Source organism: Pristiophorus japonicus, chromosome 13 (genome assembly GCF_044704955.1).
Source record: "Pristiophorus japonicus isolate sPriJap1 chromosome 13, sPriJap1.hap1, whole genome shotgun sequence".
Classification (NCBI taxonomy): Eukaryota; Metazoa; Chordata; class Chondrichthyes; family Pristiophoridae; genus Pristiophorus; species Pristiophorus japonicus.
The window spans coordinates 15,885,182-15,907,473 of record NC_091989.1 but is presented as its reverse complement, the minus strand read 5'-3'; the positions used below and the strand labels follow the sequence as shown (position 1 = coordinate 15,907,473).

The 22,292-nt window shown below is 44.3% G+C and overlaps 1 long non-coding RNA gene across 9 annotated transcripts in view; it reads left to right on the top strand.

Annotated features, from left to right (window-relative positions):
- The window catches only part of LOC139278425 (uncharacterized), a 339,699-nt gene that overhangs the window by 62,668 nt on the left and 254,739 nt on the right, over window positions 1–22,292 (top strand). For all 9 annotated transcript variants that reach the window (XR_011596261.1, XR_011596257.1, XR_011596263.1 and 6 more), the window contains exon 2: window positions 16,185–16,241. This is a non-coding gene — a long non-coding RNA (uncharacterized lncRNA). The remainder of the gene's footprint in view (window positions 1–16,184; window positions 16,242–22,292) is intronic.

The following is a 22,292-nucleotide window of genomic DNA, read 5'->3' as shown; positions in this document are numbered from 1 at the left end:
TAGTGACCTTGGTCCTTTTATTCCAAACTTGGCTGCCCTTTTATCCAGCCCCTGTTACCAGGGCAGGAAACCCCGGTCTCTACCAGTTTCACCCTCGAATGGTGCCAGCATAGTATTTTCACAGTGTAAACCTTCTTGATAGTACATCAGGTAAACGAGTCTCCGTCTCATGCAACTATACAGTGACTACACAGAGTACATCTATAGTCTGCGCATATAACATCATGAAGTTCTGGCGCTCGGAAACCGGACCACCCGAAAAATGAGGTGGTTCACTGGAAACATCAGCAGCGGTATGTCAGACCTCACAGAATCACAGCAATGTTGTAAAAGATTTTACACGCACTGGATCCTGCTTTATAATATCTCCCCGGGGGCTTCCACGCAACACCTGCTCTCCCTGCCGGTGACGGCGACTGGCACTACGGCAGGCAAAAGGACTCCAGTTCGGCATCACAGCGCTAATGTGGCGTTGCCCGCTCATGACATCACCAAGTGGTTGGCGCTGGAGTGCGCAGCACTAACTGATCGCATCGCTGCTGAAATACCAATGAAGTTCGCAGCAGGCACGAACAGCACGGCGCTCGGGCGGATACAATAATTTGCATTTATATGGTGCCTTTAACGAAGTGAAACATCCCAAGGCGCTTCACAGGAGTATTATGCGATTAAAAATGACACTGAGCCCATAAGTAGAAATTAACGCCAGTGACAAAGCTTAGTCAAAAAGGTAGGTTTTTGGGAGCGTCTTGAAGGAGGAAAGAGAGGTTGAGGCAGCGAATTCCACAGCTTGGGGTCGAGGGAACACAGGCACGGCCACTAATGGTTGAGCGATTTTTATAATCCGGGATGCTCAGGAGGCCAGAATTAGAGGAGTGCAGACATCTCGAGGGGGTCGGAGGAGATTAGAGTGATGGGGAAGGAAGAGGCCATGGAGGGATTTGAAAATAAGGATGAGAATTTTGAAATCGAGGCGTTGGTTAAGCGCGAGCCAGTGTTGGTCAGTGAGCACGGGTGATGGGTGAGCAGGACTTGATGAGAGTTCAGACACGGAAGCCAAGTTTTGGATGACGTAAAATTAACGTAGCGGAGAATGTGGGAGGCCAGCCAGGAGTGCGTTGGAGTCGTCAAGTCTGGAGGTAACAGAGGCATGGATGAGGGCTTCAGCAGCGGATGAGCTGAGGCAGGGGTGGAGACAGGTGCGTAAACACGTAGTGGTCCGGGCCCCCCTCAGGCGCTAATGGGTGGTGCTAAGCTACGAACTTTTTGCGCTTTATCTCTTCCAGTTAAGAACAGAACGAGCTGAAAATGTGCCGCAGTTAAGTCACCTGAAGGAGAAAAGGCTGGTTAATGTTTTGAGTGAAAAGCTTTTTTGTTGAGTATTAACTGGTCTCTTGCCTTTTTGAGATGCTGGCAGGTCCAGCTTGTTGCTCCTTTAATTCCAAGCTTTCAGCACTCAGGATTTTCTCCCACTTCTCTCCACCGTCTGGGGAAGCGTTGGAAGAGAGCATTTTTAATAAGTGCATTGTTCATACACCGCTGCATTTACGTGGTGTCGTTGACTAAAGCAATTACTTTTGACTTGCCAAGGCCTTTAGTCAACACTAGATAATGCAAAATTGTTGTGCTAAAAACATTCTGATTATCCAGAAATTTGACTTGAGCAACTTCCAATTTAATCGGGGCAGATTGTATTTGTTCGAAGGATGTGCTGCTTTTTTTTTTAAAAAACAAGGACTTTTTTTTTGAAAGTTACTGCCTCTGGTTTTGTGAATTTGAGGCTGCGTGGTTTCAGAAGCTAAGCTGTGCTAATGTGGTTTTGCTACGGAGGCTTGGCTCCCAGCAAATTTTCCCTTTTCCCAAACTCGCCCTAACCAGTCTACAGTGGAGAACGCTGACACTCAACTCAAACTCTGCTCCTCCAATCCAGTCTTGGAAGCCCTGAAAATCCCTCTGGCCCATTCCTCAACGGAGAACTGACCCAGATGGTTTCCGAGCCTCTACCAGTAATTCTCGTGGACGTCTCCGTTAGGTGATTTGCTGAGACATCTGGCGCTGGATTGCTATCCATATGGTTTTTGTGTTTCTTTTGACGCCTTTATCCCTGTGGACAGCACCTTGCAGTTACTTGATGTCGACAACAACTTACATTAAAGGTGCTATATAAATATAATAAAACGTCTTGAGGCGCTTCACAGGAGTGTTAGCAAAATTTGACAGTGAGCCATATAAGAGGAAATGACAGCAGATGACCAAAAGCTTGGTCGAAGAGCTAAGTTTTAAGGAGCGTCTTAAAGAAAGAAAGAGGCAGACAGGTTTCGGGAGAGACTTCCAGAGCTTCGGACCTCGGCAGCTGAAGTTGCTATCAGTGGTGGAGCTTTTAAAATCAGGGATGTTAAAGCCAGAGCGGGTGGGTGGAGGGGCGTGGGGTTCTAAGGCTGGGGGAGATAAGAAGGGGCAAGACCATGGAGGGATTTGAAAACCAGGATGGGAATTTTAAAATAGAGACGTTGCTTAACCAGGAGCCAATGTCGGATCGGTGAGTGGGACTTGATGCGAGTTAGAACACATGCCATAATGACACCCCTCCATGATTCAAACATCGGGCAAAGTCCGAGTCAGCAGTGTTGATGGGAGGGGTTCCAATAGACCAATGCACAAACCATATCGACAGCCACATGTATCGCACCTCCATTGTTCATCGGCTGTTGATGGTTGATTTTTCTGCTCTCAACCTAATTGCTTTCATGGTGCCTTGCATCACCATACCAAGAGTAGGAATAAACGGGTCCTTTTCAGAATGGCAGGCAGTGACTAGTGGGGTGCCGCAAGGTTCAGTGCTGGGCCCCCAGCTATATACAATATACATTAATGATTTAGACGGAGATATTACATTCAATTCCTTCAAGTTTGCGGATGATACTAAGCTGGGTGGCAGTGAGAGCTGTGAGGAGGGTGCTAAGAGGCTGCAGGGTGACTTGGACAGGTTAGGTGAGTGGGCAGATGCAGTAGAATGTGGATAAATGTGAGGTTATCCACTTTGGGGGCAAAAACAGGAAGGCTGATTATTATCTGAATGGCAGTAGATTAGGAAAAGGGGAGGTGCAACGAGACCTGGGTGTCATGGTACATCAGTCATTGAAAGTTGGCATGCAGGTACAGCAGGTGGTGAAGGCAAATGGCATGTTGGCCTTCATAGCGAGAGGATTTGAGTATAGGAGCAGGGAGGTCTTACTGCAGTTGTACAGGGCCTTGGTGAGGCCAGACCTTGAATATTGTGTACAGTTTTGGTCTCCTAATCTGAGGGAGAGCTATTGAAGGGAGTGTAGTGCAGGTTCACCAGACTGAATCCTGAGATGGCAGGACTGATCGAATGAGGAAAGACTGGATCGACTCGGCTTATATTCACTGAAATTTAGAAGAATGAGGGGGGTATCTCATCGAAACATATAAAATTCTCATGGGATTGGACAGGTTATATGCAGGAAGAATATTCCCGATATTGGGGCAAGTCCAGAACCAGGGGTGACAGTCTAAGGATAAGTGGTAAGCCATTTAGGACCAAGATGAGGAGCAACTTCTTCACTCGGAGAATTGTGAACCTGTGGAATTCTCTACCACAAAGTTGTTGAGGCCAGTTCGTTTGATATATTCAAAAGAGAGTTAGATGTGGCCTTTACGGCTAAAGGGATCAAGAGGTATGGAGAGAAAGCAGGAATGGGGTACTGAAGTTGCATGATTCGCCATGATCATATTGAATGGTGATGCAGGCTCGAAGGGCCGAATGGCCTGCTCCTGCACCTATTCTATGTTTACCCACGACACCACCAGCTGTACTTCGGCTGAATGTAGAGAAGTAGCAATGAAATGCGCATTGCATGATCTGAACTTTGTTCATCAAATGTGTTTTATATTAACGTGAGAATGAGGGGGAAAAAATGCACATGTTGGAAATGTGAAATAAAAGCAGAACATGCAGTAGATCCAATCAATATCTGAAAGGGTGGGTCCATGTTTTGGGTGTATCTTCTTACCTGCCTCCAAATGATCTAGAAATTAAGAGGGGGGTTCTTGGGCATGTGTCAATACTGGAATAGGGACCCCGCGCCCCCCCCCCCCCCAAACAAGTTTGAAAATCATCAGTATGGCCCTTTGTGAGAATAGTTAAACTTCTGGTTGTAAACCTTGAATTTTGTTTGAACTTCTTGGGTGTTGAAAATTGTTGTGCATTTTATGGATTTTTTTTTTGTCCTTTTAATGTTTTACTATGAAGTTGTTTCAGGTTTTTTTTAACACCAATGATTCTGTTCAAACTGGTGTGATAACATTTCACAAATGTCCAGCTTTAGTAGGGGCTGTAAAGTTTGGCTGGCTGGGCATTTGATGCTTGACGGCAGGACACGTTCTGACAGGCAGACTTCAAAACTTTCTTTGTGGCCATTACATCTCGGATGTTGTGTTCGCTGAGAGAGTCTATCTTCAGGTGGACACATCAACAAGCTTAAATACAAGGGAGCAGTTGTATGATTTTTTCAGTTGGGACTGTGGCAAAAAGGTGTCAGAAGTTGAGAAGAGGATCATCCTCCAGCTGCGAACGGGTTTTCATTTGCATCATAATCTCAAGGATAAAGGTGGGAGCGTGTTGAAGTAGTCAGTACAATGAATAGCCCGAGTTGGAGAAGCCAGCAAAATAGCAGATCAGAAGCTTGAGCCTGGCGTTGAATCAAGTGTTTTATTTTAATATATAAATCTGTACCTGCGTCATTAGAAAAGTTAGAATAGTGCAGCTGCCAGAAGCTGACACGTGATATCAAAGACTTCTGAAGGTTGCACAGGATATATGGCACAAACAGGCCATTTGGCCCAACCAGTCGATACCGGTGTTTATGCTCCACTGGAGCCTTCTCCCATCCTTCCTCATCTAACTCTCTCAAAATCACTCTCAAATACTTATTTAGTATTCGCTTCAACCACTCCGTGATGGCGAGTTCCACACTCTCACCACTCTCCTGGGTAAAGAGGTTTCTTCTTTCCCTATTTGATTTCTTGGTGACTATCTTGTATTGATGGCCTCTCGTCATGCTCTTCCCCACAAGTGGAAACATTCTCTCTCTTTCCACTCTCAAAACCTTTCATAATTTTAAAGAACATCTATTGGGTCATCCCTCAGCCGCCTTTTTTCAAGAGAAAAGAACTTCAGCCTGTTCATCCGTTCCTGATATGTATACCCTCTCATTTCTGGTATCATTCTTGTAAATCTCTTTTGCACCCTCTCCTGGGCCTCTATCCTTTTTATAATCTGGCGACCAGAACTGTGCATAGTCCTCCAAGTGTGGTCTAACCAAGGGTTGATACTAGTCCAGCATAACTTCTCTACTTTTCAATTCTATCCCTTTTAGAAATAAACCCTCGTGCTTGGCTTGCTGCTTTAATGGCCTTATTAACCTGTGTTGCTAATTTTAGTGATTTCTGTATTTGTACATTCAGATCCCTTTGCTCCACTACCCCCATTTTAGATTCTTAGTTTCCAAGTAATATGTGACCTACTTATTTTTCTTGCCAATGTAATACCTCACACTTTTTTTCTGTGTTGAAATTCATTTGCCAATTATGTGCCCACCCATTCTGCAAGTTTTTTAATGTCGTGTCCTTGAAATTTGTTGCAGTCCTCCTGTCTTGACCATTCCTTTCATCCCGCAACGCCCCCCCCCCCGGCCCAAATTTGGTGTCATCCGCAAATTTAGAAATTGTTTTTGAGTCCAGAGTCTAAATTGTTAATATTGTCATGTATTTGCTAAATGGGCTCTTTGCTTAAGAATTCATAGTAACACATTGCTATTTAAGAACTAGTTGGTTTATTCGCAAAGGTTTAACAATCACAGTACACATTACCAGTTCATCTACCTGCCTCATCGTCGATCCCCTGAACCCAACTGGTTGGGGTTTTATTGAGTCTTGTGAAGATCACGTGACTGGCTAAGCCACTCCCAACTCAACAGCTCGACAAACCTGTGAGCATCCTCACAGGTGCGTACATTACAAATATAAATTGTGAACACTTAGAGAAACAGATGAGTATTAATAGTGAACTGTACTGTTATTCTCGACCAACATCTTGTGTCCAGCTGTGTTTGTAAAAAAAGTAAATAAAAGTCTGCTGATTTAAAAAGTGTATTGCTTAGCAAAACCAGATCGGCATCATGAAGTGTTGGTGTGCAAGCAAGCCATGGATGGTGTGATTGACGTGCTGCTTGTTGGGTGAAGGAAGGCAGCTGGGTGTTGGTGCACAAACAGGAAAAATGACTTCAGAGCAATGACCTACTTGCACTGTAGGAGGAGAAAACTTTGTTTTTCCAGTCGCGGAGCTACGTTGCTGAGACTTTCCATGATTTTGAGCCCGAACAACAGTCAAACCTTCCAGCAACTTCACTTTTGCCTGGTGGTGGTCCAAGTATTTTGTTTTCTTGACTGACCATTTTATACTTGGACCAAGGCGGAGTTGGCTTGGAAGAGCGCTCGGGTGTGTATAAATACCACAGCCACTGTCACTGAATTGCCTCCTGCACCATTGCTGGTTTGTTTTGAGCTGCACATTTCAAATGCAGACCGCTCTGTTGAAAGCCTAATGCATTGGCACCAGCGCTCTGTGTGCTCGCCGCCTGCGCCCCTCCATTTCTGTGATGCCTTCGCCATGCAGAGACACCAGCAGAGACACCAGTGGGGTTTTGTTTTTATTCATGCCATGTGGGTGTCACTGGCAAGACCAGCATTTATTGCCCATACCCAATTGCCCTTGTGAAGGTGCTGGTGAGCTGCCGCCTTGAACCGCTGCAGTCCGTGTGGTGAAGGTGCTCCCACAGTGCAGTTCGGGAGGGAGTTGCAGGATTTTGACCCAGTGACGATGAAGGAACAGCCGATTATATTTCCACGTCCGGATGATGGGGAACTTGGAGGCGATGGTGTTCCTCTGCTTGTCTTTTAAGAGGTGCCATCAAAGAAGCCTTGGCGAGTTGCTGCAGGACATCTTGCAGATGGTGCAGCCGCGGTATGCCGGTGGTGGATGGGGTGCCAATCGAGTGGCCTGCTTTGTCCCAGATGGTGTCAAGCTTTTTGAGTGTTGTTGGAGCTGCACTCATCCAGGCAAGTGGACAGTATTCCATCACACTCCTGACTTGTGTCTTAGATGGTGGAAAGGCTTTGGGGAGTCAGTGAGACATTTGCCACAGAATACCCAGTCTCTGACCTCATAGCCACAGTATGTATGAGGCCGGTCCAGTTGAGTTTCTGGTCAATGGTGACCCCCCCCCCCCCAGGATGTTGATGGTGGGGGATTCGCCGATGGTAATCTCGTCGAATGTCAAGGGACGGTGATAGGAGAGTGACGATGGGTTAGAGTCTTCATCTAGCTGCTGTAGCATGCTTCTGGCAACTGGCTAAAAGCAGCATTTGCCACATGCCATCAGCAGCTAGCTCAGAGACACTGGTCTCCTGCCCTGAGCTTCAGGAGCTGAGAATCAGTCCAAGGAGAAAAGCAAAAACAATTCCTCATGCAAAGCATAGAGAACTCTATACGATGCATCGGTCAGCTGCTACACCACAGATACGTTTATTAAATAGCAGGCCAAGTCTTGGTGTGTGTACACTTGTTAAATATGATTCTATTTTTTTTTAAGTTTGTACTCTGGTTGATAAAAGCTAAATTTTTCTCTCTCCAGCAGACTGGTGCAGGATTATTCATGTTTTTTTTTTTACTCTGAAAAAAATCTCTGCAAAATTCGGCCAAAATGGTGCATGGATTTCATGGCCATATCGGTCCTGCTTTCTATCGTTACAAGGGTTATCCCTAATTGGTCACTTTCACAAATAGCACATGCCCACACATCACATGTCTATGCGACTGAATCAAATGTACTTGTGTGTAACTTTTCTCCTCCGTGCTTTTTCTCCTCTCCTGAAAGTGCTGACTCCTGCTGCTGTGCAAACCTTGCCATTGTGCTGGGCTAATTAACCATGGAAGGCATCACTATTTCCACTAATGTTGTCCTTATCCTCAGCTGAGTCCACATTCTCGCACTTAACCAACAAAGTTACTGGATAGCAATTCAGAATATACATCCTGCCTGCCTCTTTTCTGCACCTCTTGCCCTGGGGTGCTGTGATTGGGGCCCAGGATAGGCATGAATTCGGGGCCAGGGGCAGCACAGGCCAGCCCACACTGCGATGTGTGTGCACTAGTTCCACGCAGCAGAGCAGGTCTTCATTTGTCTTGGAAAACCCTTGCCACTGGACCAAGACCTAGCTCTGTCAAGCCCGTGTGGTGGCTGGTGTGCAACGGCCACCCCACGTTAAAAAGAAAAATCCACGCACAGGCATATTCCACCCTTCAACATGTAGTTCAGGATCTGGAATATTGGATTCCTTCATTGAAACACCTGTGAACTCATCCTTTTTTGGCATGGAAGCAAGTCATCCTCGCTTCAAGGGACTGCCTATGATGATGATGACAAATTAGAGTTCTCCACCAGGGGATAATGTACAGCCTGCCTCTTAAGTGCTGCTGAGTATTGGTGATGCCTTTTTGTATTTTTAGTCGCTTTCACGCTCTCTCTCCATCCGCAACTTTTGCGCTATGCAGAAACAGCCGGCGGCAGAGGATGGGTTCCCCCACTACCAAGACTTGTCTCGGTCGCTCTTGCCTCGTGAGCAACATCTGCAAACCTCGGGATTGTTGGTTGGTTTGTGGCTGGTCTCGCACAATCCCTCCTGGGAAGGACTGCAGTTGAATTCAGCGGCCTGGTACAGCAAACCAGGTTGCACCATTCGATGCCAAATACTGAAATACTACTTCAAAAGAAAATGCAATCTTTGCTCAAGAATAAAGGGAATGTTTGCTGTAGCTGTCTTGAACTGTGTGCCAAAGTGACCTTGGCGACAGGTGTGGGTTTGCATTAGATCGACCGAGTGAAGGCTGTAAACGCGGAGTAATGGAGGCTTGAACAATGATTCCAGTGCTGTTTTTGGATTACTACACAAATATAAATAACACTTTTTGGTTTAGTCCTCATTTCTCCCCCCCCCCCCCCCCAGAAGTTTCCTTCCCTGCACACTGAGATCATTGTATAATTTCATTCCATGGTGTCGTAAGTGGGTGGGGAGTGTGATTGTGCAAGGGAGCACCGGATGTGCAGATTTTTTTTCAGTCCTCGCCACTCCTCTCCGCCTTGGTCCCATGTTTAATTCCAAAGCAAAATACTGTGGATGCTGGAACTTTGAAATAAAAACAGAAAATGCTGGAAATACTCAGCAGGTCGGGCAGCATTTGTGGAGAGAGTTAATGTTTCCGGTCGATGACCTTTCAAACCTGTTCTGGTGCAAGGTCATCGGCCTGAAATGTTAACTGTGTTTCTCTCTTCACAGATGCTGGAGTGAGTGTTTCCAGCATTTTCTGTTATTGTCTCATGTTTAATTGCTGGCTCCTGCCCCTTTTTTAACCAGTGGATTTGCTAATTGGGCTCCATGACTGAGTGAGCGCCTGTTGACTAGTGATTATTCTCAAAGGGTGAAATTGGATGGGCTGACTGGCCGAGAGGCCTATTTTTGTGAATTATTTCCTGGTTTGAGGTCTGCAGTTATCTTGTTAAATTCGGCACCTATTTGTGTACCTGTTGTCGATTACACTGCTGGAGTCCATTGCAAGCTAATGCATGCATAATTCAAAAAAAATATGAATTTAGATTATATAGACGGCACAGCTCAAACATTGGGCCTAACTGGTCCATGCCAGTGTTTATGCTCCACATGAGCCTCTTCCCACCCCACTTTCATCTCTCCCTATCAGCATGTAATTTTATTCCTTTCTCTCTCATCAGTTTATCGAGCTCTTCCTTGAAGGCATCTATGCTATTCACCTTAACTACTCCTTAGCATCGTCTGCTGTGGCTCAGTGGGTAGCTCACTCTCCTGAGTCAGAAGGTTGTGGGTTCAAGTCCCACACCAGTAACTTGAGCACAAAAATCTCGGCTGACACTGCAGTGTTGAGGGAGCGCTGCACTGTCAGAGGCGCCGCCTTTCAGATGAGATGTTCAACCGAGGTCCCGTCTGGTTCCTCAGGTGGACCTGAAAGATCCCGTGGCACTATTTCGAAGAAGAACAGGGGAGTTATCCCCGGTGTCCTGGCCAATATTTATTCCTCAATCAACATAATGACCAGATCATCATCTGTTTTTGTTATCATATTGCTGTTTATGGGAGCTTGCTGTGTGCAAGTTGGCTGCTGCGTTTCCCACATTACAACCGTGACTACACTCCATAAGTACTTAATTGGCTGTAAAGCATTTTGAGGCGTCTGGTGGTTGTGAAAGGTGCTATATAAATGCAAGTCTTTTCTTTGTGCCAATGAGTTCCACATTCTCACCACTCTCTGGGTAAAGAGGTTTCTCCTGAATTCCCGATTGGATTTATTGATGACGATTTATAATGCTGGTGTCCCCCCACAAGTGGAACCATCTTCTCTGCGTCTACATTAGAGCCCCTTCATAATCTTAAAGACATCTATTGGGTCATTGCAAGGCTTGCTGGTGTACTCTACCTGCCAACTTCTTCATTCAACATTGCCGCACAGGGGATGCAACCCTCGTATTGCAGGGAGTGAACTTACAGTAGCAGTCGGATCTTGAGTTTAATCTAATAGCCATTAGAGACGTGGTTGCTGTTAGATATTCTGTGTAGTCACTGTATAGTTGCATAAGATGGAGACTTGTTACCTGATGTACTGTGTATATACTATGATGGCACCACTAGAGGGTGCAACTAGTGGAGACCGGGGTTTCCTGCCACTGTGGCAGAGGCTGTCCACCAGAGGGCACTGCAGTGGGAGACCTGAGGGTCACCTGCATAGGTGCGCAGGGCCCAGTATAAAAGGCTGGTCACCATGCTTATGCCTCACTCCGGAGGTACGAATAAAGGACCAAGGTCACTATTGTTTTCGTACAACACATTGCCTCGTGGAGTCATTCATAAGTGCATTACAGACATAACAGTTGCAAGATGACCAATGTTTGGTACTTGACGTTTCAAAAAGAGAGGCAGAATGTTAAAGGAGTGGGGAGAGCCCTGATAAAGGATGCAGGTAAAGACAGCAAAGAGAATGGATCTCGGCTCTCAAGATCAGAAAGTAGAATCAGCAAGGGTGGAGATGAGGCATGACCAGGGGCAGAAATCACTGGTCGTAGTAGTATCTAGGCCGCCTAACAGTAGCTCGACTGTTGGACAGAATATTAGTCAAGAAATGGTAGGAGCTTCAAGCAAAAGTAATGGAATAATCATGGGGGACTTTAATCTTCTTATAGACTGGACAAATTAAATTGGCAAAGATAGTCTGGAGGATGGGTTAATGGAATGCATTTGGAACAGTTTACGAGAACAATGTCATGGACCCAAGCAGGGAAACAGGCTATTTTAGATCTTGTATTGTGTAATGAGATGTGGTTAATTAGCAATCTCATAGTAAAGGATCCTCTGAGGCAGAGTGATCATAATATGATAGAATTTCACATTACATTTGCGCGTGACTTGCCCAAGTCTGAAACTAGTCTTGTACTTAAAGCCAATTACATGGGTATAAAGGGTGAGTTGGCCAAGGTAGATTTGAAAAATAGATTAAAAGGGTATGGTGGCAGATAAGCAGTGGCTAGCATTTAAATAAATATTTCATAATTCTAACAAAAGTAATTTCTGTTGAGAAACAAAACTCCAACGGAAAAGTGATCCCTCTGTGGCGAGCTGAAGAAGTTTAAAGATGGCATTGGATTGAAAGAAGCAGCGAATGTTGCGAAGAGTAGTCGTGAGCCTGAGGATTGGGAGAGTTTCAGAAACCAGCAAAGGATGACCAAAAATGAATATGGAAAAAACAGAATGAGAGAAAACTAGCAAGAAATATAAAAACAGATTGTAAGAGCTTCTACAAGTATGTAAAAAGGAAGAGTTGCAAAAGTAACATTGGTCTCTGAGGTTGAGACAGGCGAAACTACAATGTGGAATAAGGAAATGGCAGAGACTTCAAACACAAATATTTTGTATCTGTCTTCACAGTAGAAGACACAAAAGCATACCTAAAGTGGTGGGGAACCAAGAGTCTAATGAGGGTGAGGAACTTAATGTAATTAATATGTGTAGAGAAACTCATGGAACAAAAAGTCGACAAATCCCCTGGACCCGGCGGCCTACATCCTCGGGTTCTAAAAGAAGGGGCTGCAGAGACAGTGGATGCATTGCTTTTGATCTTCCAAAATTCCATAAAAGGTTATTGCACAAGATAAGGGCTCATGGGATTGGAGGCAATGTATTAGCATGGATAGAGAATTGGCGAACTAACAGAGAAGAGAGTCGGGATAAATGAGTCTTTTTCAGGTTGGCAGGCTGTAAATAGTGGGGTTCCCCAAGGATCCGTGGTAGGGCCTGAGCTATTTACAATCTATTAACGACCTCGATGAAGGGACTGAGTGTAATGTATCAAAGTTTGACGACAATACAAAGGTGAGATGGGACAGTAAAGTGAGGAGAACGCAAAGCATTTGCAAAGGGATATAGATACTCAGTGGACAGTAAGGTGGCTGATGGAGTATAATGTAGGGAAATGTGAGTTGGAAGAATAGAAAAACAAAATATTGTTTAAATTGTGAGAAGCTTTTAAATGTTGGTGTTCAGAGAGATTTGGGTGTCCTCGAGCAACGAACACAAAGCTAGCATTTAGGTACAGCAAGCAATAAGGAAGGCAAATGGTAGATAAAAAATAATTTGCAAATAGTATATTGGCCTGACACTCCAACCCCTTTGTAAGAGTGAGGAAGTCTTGCTACAATTGTACAGGGCTGTCATATGATGAGAGATTGTGTAGAATGGGCCTAGACTGTCGCGTTTAGAAGAATGAGAGGTGATCTCATTGAAACATACAAGATTCTGTAGGGGATTGACGGGGTAGATGCGGAGAGGTTGCTTACCATGGCTGGAGAATCTAGAACTAGGGGCCACAGTCTTGGGATAAGGGATCGACCATTTTAAGACCGAGATGAGGGGTAATTTCTTCACTCGAGGGTTGTGAATCTTTGGAATTCTCTGCCCCAGAGGGCTGTGGATGCTGAGTCTCTGAATATATTCAAGGCTGAGATCGATAGATTTTTGGATTCGAGGGCAATCCAGGGATATGGAGATCGGGCGGGAAATTGAAGTTGAGGTCGATGATCAGCCGTGATCTTATTGAATGGCGGAGCAGGCTCGAGGGGCCGTATGGCCTCCAACTGCTCCTAATTTTTCTGTTCTTAAACCTCTGATTCCACTCCTTCTAAATAGCAATATAGTTCTATATAATTGGTATTGTACTGCTGTTCAATTATTTTAACTTTTAATTTAGTATTGTGTCCTAATGCTTTAAAACAATTTTGTACATTACTATTATCACTTTGTTGTATATTTTGGTATTGGAACTAAACCAAGGACTCTGTGGCACTGGTTCCTAATGTCCAAAAATATTAATTTCACAAATTGAGAATCTTTTGCATTCTAATTACATTTTTAGTTTTAATATATACTGTTCAATTGTCCTTGTACGAATGAACTGGGTCTGTGGCATATGGTGTACTCAAACGGGGCTGTTCGCCAATAGGTGCAGTTGCTCTGATCCAGCAGATGTCCTCCTAAAGCCAGGTCTGTGCGTTCAGTGTATTGTCACCTCACTGTTTGCTGGGTGAGAAGGTATTCTAAATATGCGCAGCAGATGGAGCACTCGAGCTTTTCCAGTGCTGTACACAAGATGAATGAGTCCGTGTCGTTCTCTTGTATATTATCTGTTATTAAAAATACCCTCGTAGAGGAGAAATGATTTGCATCTCATTGCTTTGAGATTGGGTATCATTCTTAAAGAAAATGATTTGCATTTTCCAGGAGGTTTTTAAATGTGTTTTTGTACTGTCTTTTATGTAAATTTCCACCTTTTATCGGTGAATAGCTCTCTTTTGCTCTCCCACACCCCTATCCTAAAGGATGGCAAGAAAGTCAATTGTAACATTATCTTTGCCAGTCTTAATATTTTTGGCTCATGTTGAATTCTCTGTAAATTGGGTTTGGCCAAGGAGGTAAAGGTGGACAGGGTGACGTGACTTCTGGATACTGTGCTGCCTAGGGGTAGAAAGAGGGTAATCATTGCGTGTTAAAAGGAAGCCATTCCTGTCCTGCAGAAGTATCGACCAGAGATCAGGCACTCTTGGATGCACAATGTCTATTTCCGTCCTCATGATACCATACAGATAGCATTTGGCAGGCTCCACAGGTGGCCATCACGATGCTAGTGTGCCGTTTTGGTCTCCTTACCCAAGGAAGGATATACTTGCCATAGAGGAAGTGCAATGAAGGTTCACCAGAATGATTCCTGTAATGGTGGGATTGTCCTAATGAGGGATTGAGTTGACTAGGCCTATATTCTCGAGAGTGATCTCATTGAAACATACAACATTCTTACAGGGCTAGACAAGGTAGATGCAGGGAGGATGTTTCCCCTGGCTGAGGAGTCTAGAATCAGGGGTCACAGTCTCAGAATAAGGGGTCAGCCAAATAGGACTGAGAGGAGGAGACATTTCTTTACTGAGGGTGGTGAATCTTTTGAATTCTCTGCCCCAGAGGGCTGTGGAGGCTCAGTCTTGAGAATATTCAAGACGGAGATTGATTTGATTTTTGTATATTAAGGCAATCGAGCGATATGGGGACAGTGCAGGCAAGTGGAGTTGGGGTAGAAGATTAGCCATGATCTCATTGAATGGCAGAGCAGGCTCGAAGGGCCAAATAGCCTGCTAATTCTTCTGTGTTGAGTTTGCTGTCCATTGAGTACGTTGTCTTGCAGACTGACTGCTCAAAGACTTTGCTTGATCTCCAACGTTTTATGGGCATAAAGTTATTATGCGTGCAGCTCAAGGCGAGATGTAATTATGTAGGATGTAAACCGATCGGTCAGGCACTGGTTCGAAGCTGTTGCCTTTTTTTTTAAACTGACTTAAATTACTGGATGTTACTGCATGCTTCTGTGAATGACGATCTGAGCAAACCCTTTGGTCTTTTAGGTCAGTTACATGTGTCGGGGTTGACTGATTTTAATGGTGTTCTGAAGAGTGCACATGGTGGCAATTCTACGTATAATCTAGAGACAACACATTCATCAGTTGCACACCGTCAAAAGTGACATTGTGCCCAATGGCTTGCGTCAGTTTACAAGAAGTGAGGGTTTGCCAATGGGAACTGATGTTTTTTTAAGTTGGGGCCCCAAGATGAACTTTTCTAAAAGGTAGTGTCGGCTATCCAAAGGAAAACAGTGTGCATCCTTGCAGGACGTGTTTATTGGTGTATATCCTCGTAAATCACCAAAATACAATAATCTCCTGAACTCTAGGATCCCCAAGAGTTTGGGGAGCTTTGAAAACCTAAGCTCACATTGTTGCAGTTCCTAAATTAGTCTCTAAATTGTGAAGGGCTGTCGAGTAGGATAAATCAAGTTTCTAAATAAAATCCCTTCAGTACCGAGTAATCTTCAGTTGCAACAGGGATTGGAGCTTCTGCAAGTTGTGTATTTTCAAGGGTTCACATTCTTGCGTTTGTGAACACTTTACATCTCCTCGACGGGTCCAGCACATCCCCTCTGCGATCCTGTTGAGTTTGCAACAAGCGCTCTTACTCATTCTTGGGCAGAGCCAGTGCCCATTTGTTTCCCTTTTTATAAAATATATTTCTTTTTCTTGTCTGTGTCAGCTGTTGCTCAGTGAGTAGCACCCTTGCCTCTTGAGTCAGAAGATTGTGGGTTCAAGTCCCACTCCAGGGACTTGAGCACAAAAATATAGGCTGACACTTCTGTGCAGTGCTGAGGGAACGTTGCACTGTCGGAGGTGACATGTTTCGGCTGAGACGTTAAACCGAGGCCCTATCTGCTCTCGCAAGTGGACATAAAAGATCCCATGGCACTATTTCAAAGAAGAGCAGAGGAGTTATCCCCGGTGTCCTGGCCAATATTTATCCTAATATTATGCCGCATTTCCTACAACAGCGACTACACTCCAAAAAGTACTTAATTGGCTATAAAGTGCTTTTGAGACGTCCAGTAATCGTGAAAAGCGCTATTTCAATCCAAGTTTGTCTTTCTTTCTTAGGTTCAAGTGCAACTTCATCAGATGCAAACGAGAGAATCTTCACGTGTTTTTATTGAGGTAGGTGCAATTCTTTTGTTATCAATACTATATTTTAGAAGCAGTTACTGTTAAATTCAAAATGCTTTCTCTAATCTGTGACCTGTGTGTGTTTCTGTAAATACGTGTGTGATGTATGAATTTGTATTCACTGCATGAAGTTGCAGAAACTAATGTGGGAGATACCATTGCTGCATGATGGTGCTGTTTGTCTTCAGGGAGCTGAAACGATTTTGACCGGGGCGGGGGAGGGGGTGTTGATAATTGTAGATGATCATTTGTGGAAAATCACTGAAGGACGTCACGGAACATGAAGCCAAAGAGGATAGTTATTATGAAAGAGAAAGACATTGGAGAGGAGTTGAGTCCTGAAGTGGTTGAGAGCGAGTGGAGTGACATTATGATGGTTCAAAGGAATATGTTAAAATAAGTTAAACTGGACAAAGCACCAGGACATGACTGGATGTATCCTGAAGGAGACAAGGCAGAACATTGCCATGGCCCGAGATGATATATTTCTGTGCTGAGTGTGAATATGCACATTCTCCAGTCCTCTGACACACCACCATGTACTGTTGATTTTTTAATGAGAATGATGGAGCTAATCTTTCTAATTACAGGCCAATTAGATAACATTTTCGAGTCTTTAATTATGGAAGAATTGACCATGTATCGCGATAGAGAATAACGAGCACAGATTTTGACGGGATGATTGTGCTTCACAAACCTCTTTGAGAAGATAACAGACACTGTATACGGGGGTGTTCCGGGAATGCAATAAAGGTCGTGTACATTGGCTTCAGGAAAGGGTTTGACAAGGTACCATGTGGGGGATTCATAGACAGGATTCAAGTGTGGAGTGAAGGAGAGGATAGAAAACTGGATTAAAACAGAGTCAGAGTTAATGGCAGCGTTTCAGAATGGTTGGAAGGGAGTCATGACATCTCACTGGGATCAGTTTTGGGGTGACCTCTATTCACTGCGTATCTCACTGATTGTAAATTTTGCCAACTCTTTCCCCCCCCCCCCCACCCCAGGCCTCGATCCAAAGACCTTGTACCACTAACTTCTTCAGAACTCAAGAAAGTCGCGGCTGGATATTGATCAGATGGGGCGGGAGGGATAGACTAATCAGAGAAAGACGAAATTCCATTTCTGTAAACATGAGGTGATGGATATTAGTTTAAACAAAAAGCAGTGGATGGAATTGGACTTGGTGCTGTGGAAGAGCAGAGGGATTTTGGAGACAGGTTTGCAGGACATTTCAAGGCAGCATCTCTGGTTGGTAATGCTGCAGAAAAAAAGCTGATGGGGTTCCAGGTATTTTTACAAGAGGTATAGAATTCAGAAAATAACATTTTGTGATAGTTGGAGTAATTTAAGACATTTGACATGCGATAACATAGAAACATAGAAAATAGGTGCAATCGTAGGCCATTCAGCCCTTCGAGCCGGCACCACCATTCAATATGAATATGATCATCTGCCCTCGGATGGACGTAAAAGATCCCACAACACTATTTCGAAGAAGAGTAGGGGGGTTATTCCTGGGGCCAATATTTATCCCTCAATCAACATAATAACTAAAAACAGATTATCTGCTCATTATCACATTCATGTTTGTGGGAGCTTGCTGTGCGCAAATTGGCTGCCGCATCTCCCACATTACAACAGTGTCCACTTCAAAAGCACTTCATTCGCTGTCAAGCGCTTTGGGACATTTGGTGGTTGTGAAAGGTGCTATATAAAAAGTCTTTTACCATGCTCAACCAAGATGGTCGAAGGTGAACTAGATGGACTTGGTCTGTCTTCGTCGAGCAGTTCCTTATGTGACCACCCACGGGTATTGATGTATATAAAACCTCGACTTCAGTTTGAGTAGTGTGTGCAATATTGGGTTCCACACTACAGGAAAGCTATTGAAGCTTTAGGGATTTCAAGCACAGATCCACGAAAATGCTGCCTGTTGTGAGGAAATACAAGTATGAAGAAAAATTTGAAAAGTTGGGTCTATTTTTATTACAACATAGATTACGGGGTAGTCTAAAAAAACGTGTGGAAGGACGGGACAGGGTAGATAAAAGCAGTAGCTCAGGGATCTACAACAAGGTTCAGTAGATAATAGATACAAGATTAATATGAGCGATTTAGAGCAAGACATTTCTTCGCACTGAGTTGTAAGACTACAGAATTGTCTACCAGAGTTAGTGGTTGAATCAAACTGTTGTGGATTGAGGGGATCTGGCAATGGGCTTTTAAATACAGGGACCGCCCATGTAAAAATGAGATGAGGAAGAATTTCTTCAGAGGGTTGTAAATCTATGGAATTCTCTGCCCCAGGGAGCTGTGGAGGCTGGGTCATTGAATATATTTAAGGCGGCGATGGACAGATTTTTGAGCGATTTTAAGGGAGTAAAGGGTTATGGGGAGCAGGCAGGGAAGTGGAGCCGAGTCCATGTTCAGATCAGCCATGATATTGAATGGCAGAGCAGGCTCGAGGGGCCAAATGGCGTACTCCTGCTCCTATTTCTTATGATCTTATACAGAGAGGACAACTGACAGCCTTGGGTTTCTCCCCCTGATGGTGTGGGCAAAGGCTGAGCCTCTGCGTGCCTTCCCCTGATCGTATAGCTACATTTGGGATTATTCTGTGTGGAATTGCAGGCATGAAGAGTCACCCTACCACTGTGATGTACTTTGTTATCTGGTACCTAATGTGCACATTGTCACACTGACCCACTGCCACCTTTATCAATACTGTGCACTTAAATGTTGTTGTTGAATTGATTGTTTAGTCATGGTTATTATAGCCGATTTATATTAATCTCCTGGTTCATTATCATTTATTCAAGAAATTCAGACGGTCGATTTAATTCACATCTGACCAGAGTTGGAATCAATATGAAAGCAAATATGACTTCATTTGGCAGACATTGGGAACAAGAGAAAATAACCCCCGCCCCCCCCCCCCCACACACTTTTTGCAAAGCTGACAAGCGCTGCAAACTGTAGTTATGTAATGTGATCAAGGCTTCTGTCTTGTTTTCTCACTGCTAACTTTGCCTTGCATTAGCCTTCCTGCTGTGACCGCCTGCTAAGAGAGCTCTTCCCACACCCAGTATCTCACACATTTTCCACCATTTGTCATGTTTTGATATGTGCATGTGCGTAAGGAATGCACCATTGTCGTGTATTTGCATGAGAACCAGATTGCCCAATTCTTTGAAGTATTGCAGCAATACTTCAGCACATAAAGGAGATCATTCGGCTCATCACATCTACACAGGCTTTCTGCAAGCGCTATCCAAATAGTCCATTTCCCTGCCACACTAACTTTTTTAAATTCTTTTTTCAACTATTTATTCACTATGCTTTTGAAAAGCTGAGAAAGATTCTGTTTCACCCCTGGTTTGGGAATGGGATTGCACATTTGAACAATCCTTGCTGTGCTTAAAAAAAAAAAAAAACAACAATGTCATTAATCTCCTAATCTCTCCTTTTTGATCCTTTGCTAATGTTGAATTTATGCCATCTAGTTCTAATTCATCGGCCATTGGAAATATTTTTTGTTCCATTTACCTTTTTTCATTCGTTCAAGGGATGTGGACGTTGCAGGCAAGACCAGCATTTATTGCCCGTCCCTAATTGCCCTCGAAGATGGTAGTGAGCCGCCGCCTTGAACCGCTGCAGTCTGTGGTGAAGGTACTCCCACAGTGCTGTTGGGGAGGGAGTTCCAGGATTTTGACCCAGTGACAATGAAGGAACGGTCGATTTATATTTCCAAGACTATTAAACCTACTCCTCAATTTTGTACCCTTCCATCAGATCACCTTTTTACCGTGACCGTTCCAAGGGTAGAGTCCTTTTTTGCTAGTTTCTCCTCGTAACTAAAACCTGTCACAGTAAATCCCTCCTGTACTTCCTCCATGACCTGAACCACCTCCTTAAAGCACACAGAACAGGATGCAGTAGACAACCATAGTGTAACTAATGGTTTAGCATTTGTATTTAGCTCTTCTATAGGTGTTTATTGAACCTAGAATGCCTTGTGATTTTTGTGTTTAAACACTGCTTTATCAACTTGTTCTCTCACTTCTAAAGATTTGTTTATTTGAGCCCTTAAGTCTGTCTGCTCTTCCACATCTCCTTGAGTCTTACCATTTAGTGTATATATTTTCTCCTATATTTGGAGGGGAAGAATACAAACACATTTCTCAAATTGCATCTGCACAGTCGAAAACAGGTTGAACCTCTCTTATCCGGGACTCCCTTATCTGGCACCGCCCCTTGTCCGGCACCATTCCTGGCCACCGGGTGGCGTATGCACAGTACTTGGCCGGTCAAAATCCTGCTCCCCAATATAATCTTTCCACTTGCTGTCTCCTCCTTGTCACCCTGCTGGAACTCCTGCAGCCACAGTCCTTGGGCTGCCGTGCTCCCCACAGCACTCCCTCTGGGTGGGGGTCAGGCCAGTGGGCTGCGTACTTGGGCCTGCTCAGGCTGTCGACCACCTCTGTTTCCCCTCCCCCTCCCCCGAGCTCAGGCCAATGACCTCCCCTCATCCAGCAAAGTCCCTCACATTCGGCACAGGCCAGGTCCCGAGGGTGCCAGATAAGGGAAGTTCAACCTGTATTATAACGCGATGTCCTCCTGAAGTTGCCTGCAGTCCTTTTCACTGTTCACCATGCTCCCTGTTTGTCATCTGAAAATGTTGATCTTGTACCTCCTTTTTTAATATTTGTTTGTGGGATGTGGATATCACTGGCAATGCCACCATTTATTGCCCATCCCTAATTGCCCTTGAGAAGGCTGCCTTGAACCGCTGCAGTCTATGGTGAAGGTACTCCCACAGTGCTGTTGGGGAGGGATTTCCAGGATTTTGACCCAGCGACAATGAAGGAATGGCAATGTATTTCCAAGGTCAGGATGGTGTGTGACTTAGAGGGGAACTTGCAGGTGATGGTGTTCCCATGCGCCTGCTGCCCTTGTCCTTCTAGGTGGTAGAGGTCGCGGGTTTGGGAAGTGCTGTAGAAGAAGCCTTGGTGAGTTGCTGCAGTGCATCTTATACATGATACACACTGCAGCCACGGTGCACCGGTGGTGGAGGGAGTGCATGTTGAAGGTGGTGGATGGGGTGCCAATCAAGCAGGTTGCTTTGCCCTGGATGATGTCGCGCCTCTTGAATGTTGTTGGAGCTGCGCTCATCCAGGCAAGTAGGGAGTGTTCCTATATTCCCTTCCGTCTAACTTCAAACCTACTGTTTTCTATTCTTCAACTAACTTCGTACTCCTGCTGCTGCACTCCCTGTAGTAATACACACATTCATTTCATCAGTAAGCCTCTGTGTGACACCTGATCACATTTCTTTGTCCACTGCATTTCATTTAAAAGTAGTTTTTCAAAGAACTGTTCAATGGGTCAGACATGCCTTGCCTTTTACAAATCAAATTAAACCAAGTTTAATTCAACGGATCATAATTTTGATTTTATGGGATAAAATCGTCACAAGTTGGATATATGTACAATTCATTATCAACATTTTGTGAATTAAAGCGGGCACTTGTTGTTGTAATGGAATATTTAAAAAAGCAATTGCCAGAAATGTACAGAAGATCATTTGTTTGGATATTCTGAGAGATAAGTATGTACTTGGCTGAAATTGAGTTTTTGAAAAATAAACTGGCCGTAGGTTTTTATTTGGATGGTGTCCTTATTTAAATTCAGTTTAATAGAAAAGCTGGAAATCTTCAATGCTGAAAATATACAGCTGGTCTTTCATTTATCAACATCTAAAAGATTGGTCCCTACTTGAATCATTAATCTTTCAACAGTGTTCCTCACTGTCTTTCAGCTGTTCACCACCCTCCAGTTCCAGAGTGTTATAAGAACATAAGAACATAAGAATTAGGAACAGGAGTAGGCCATCTAGCCCCTCGAGCCTGCTCCGCCATTCAACAAGATCATGGCTGATCTGGCTGTGGACTCAGCTCCACTTACCCGCCCTCTCCCCGTAACCCTTAATTCCCTTATTGGTTAAAAATCTATCTATCTGTGACTTGAAAACATTCAATG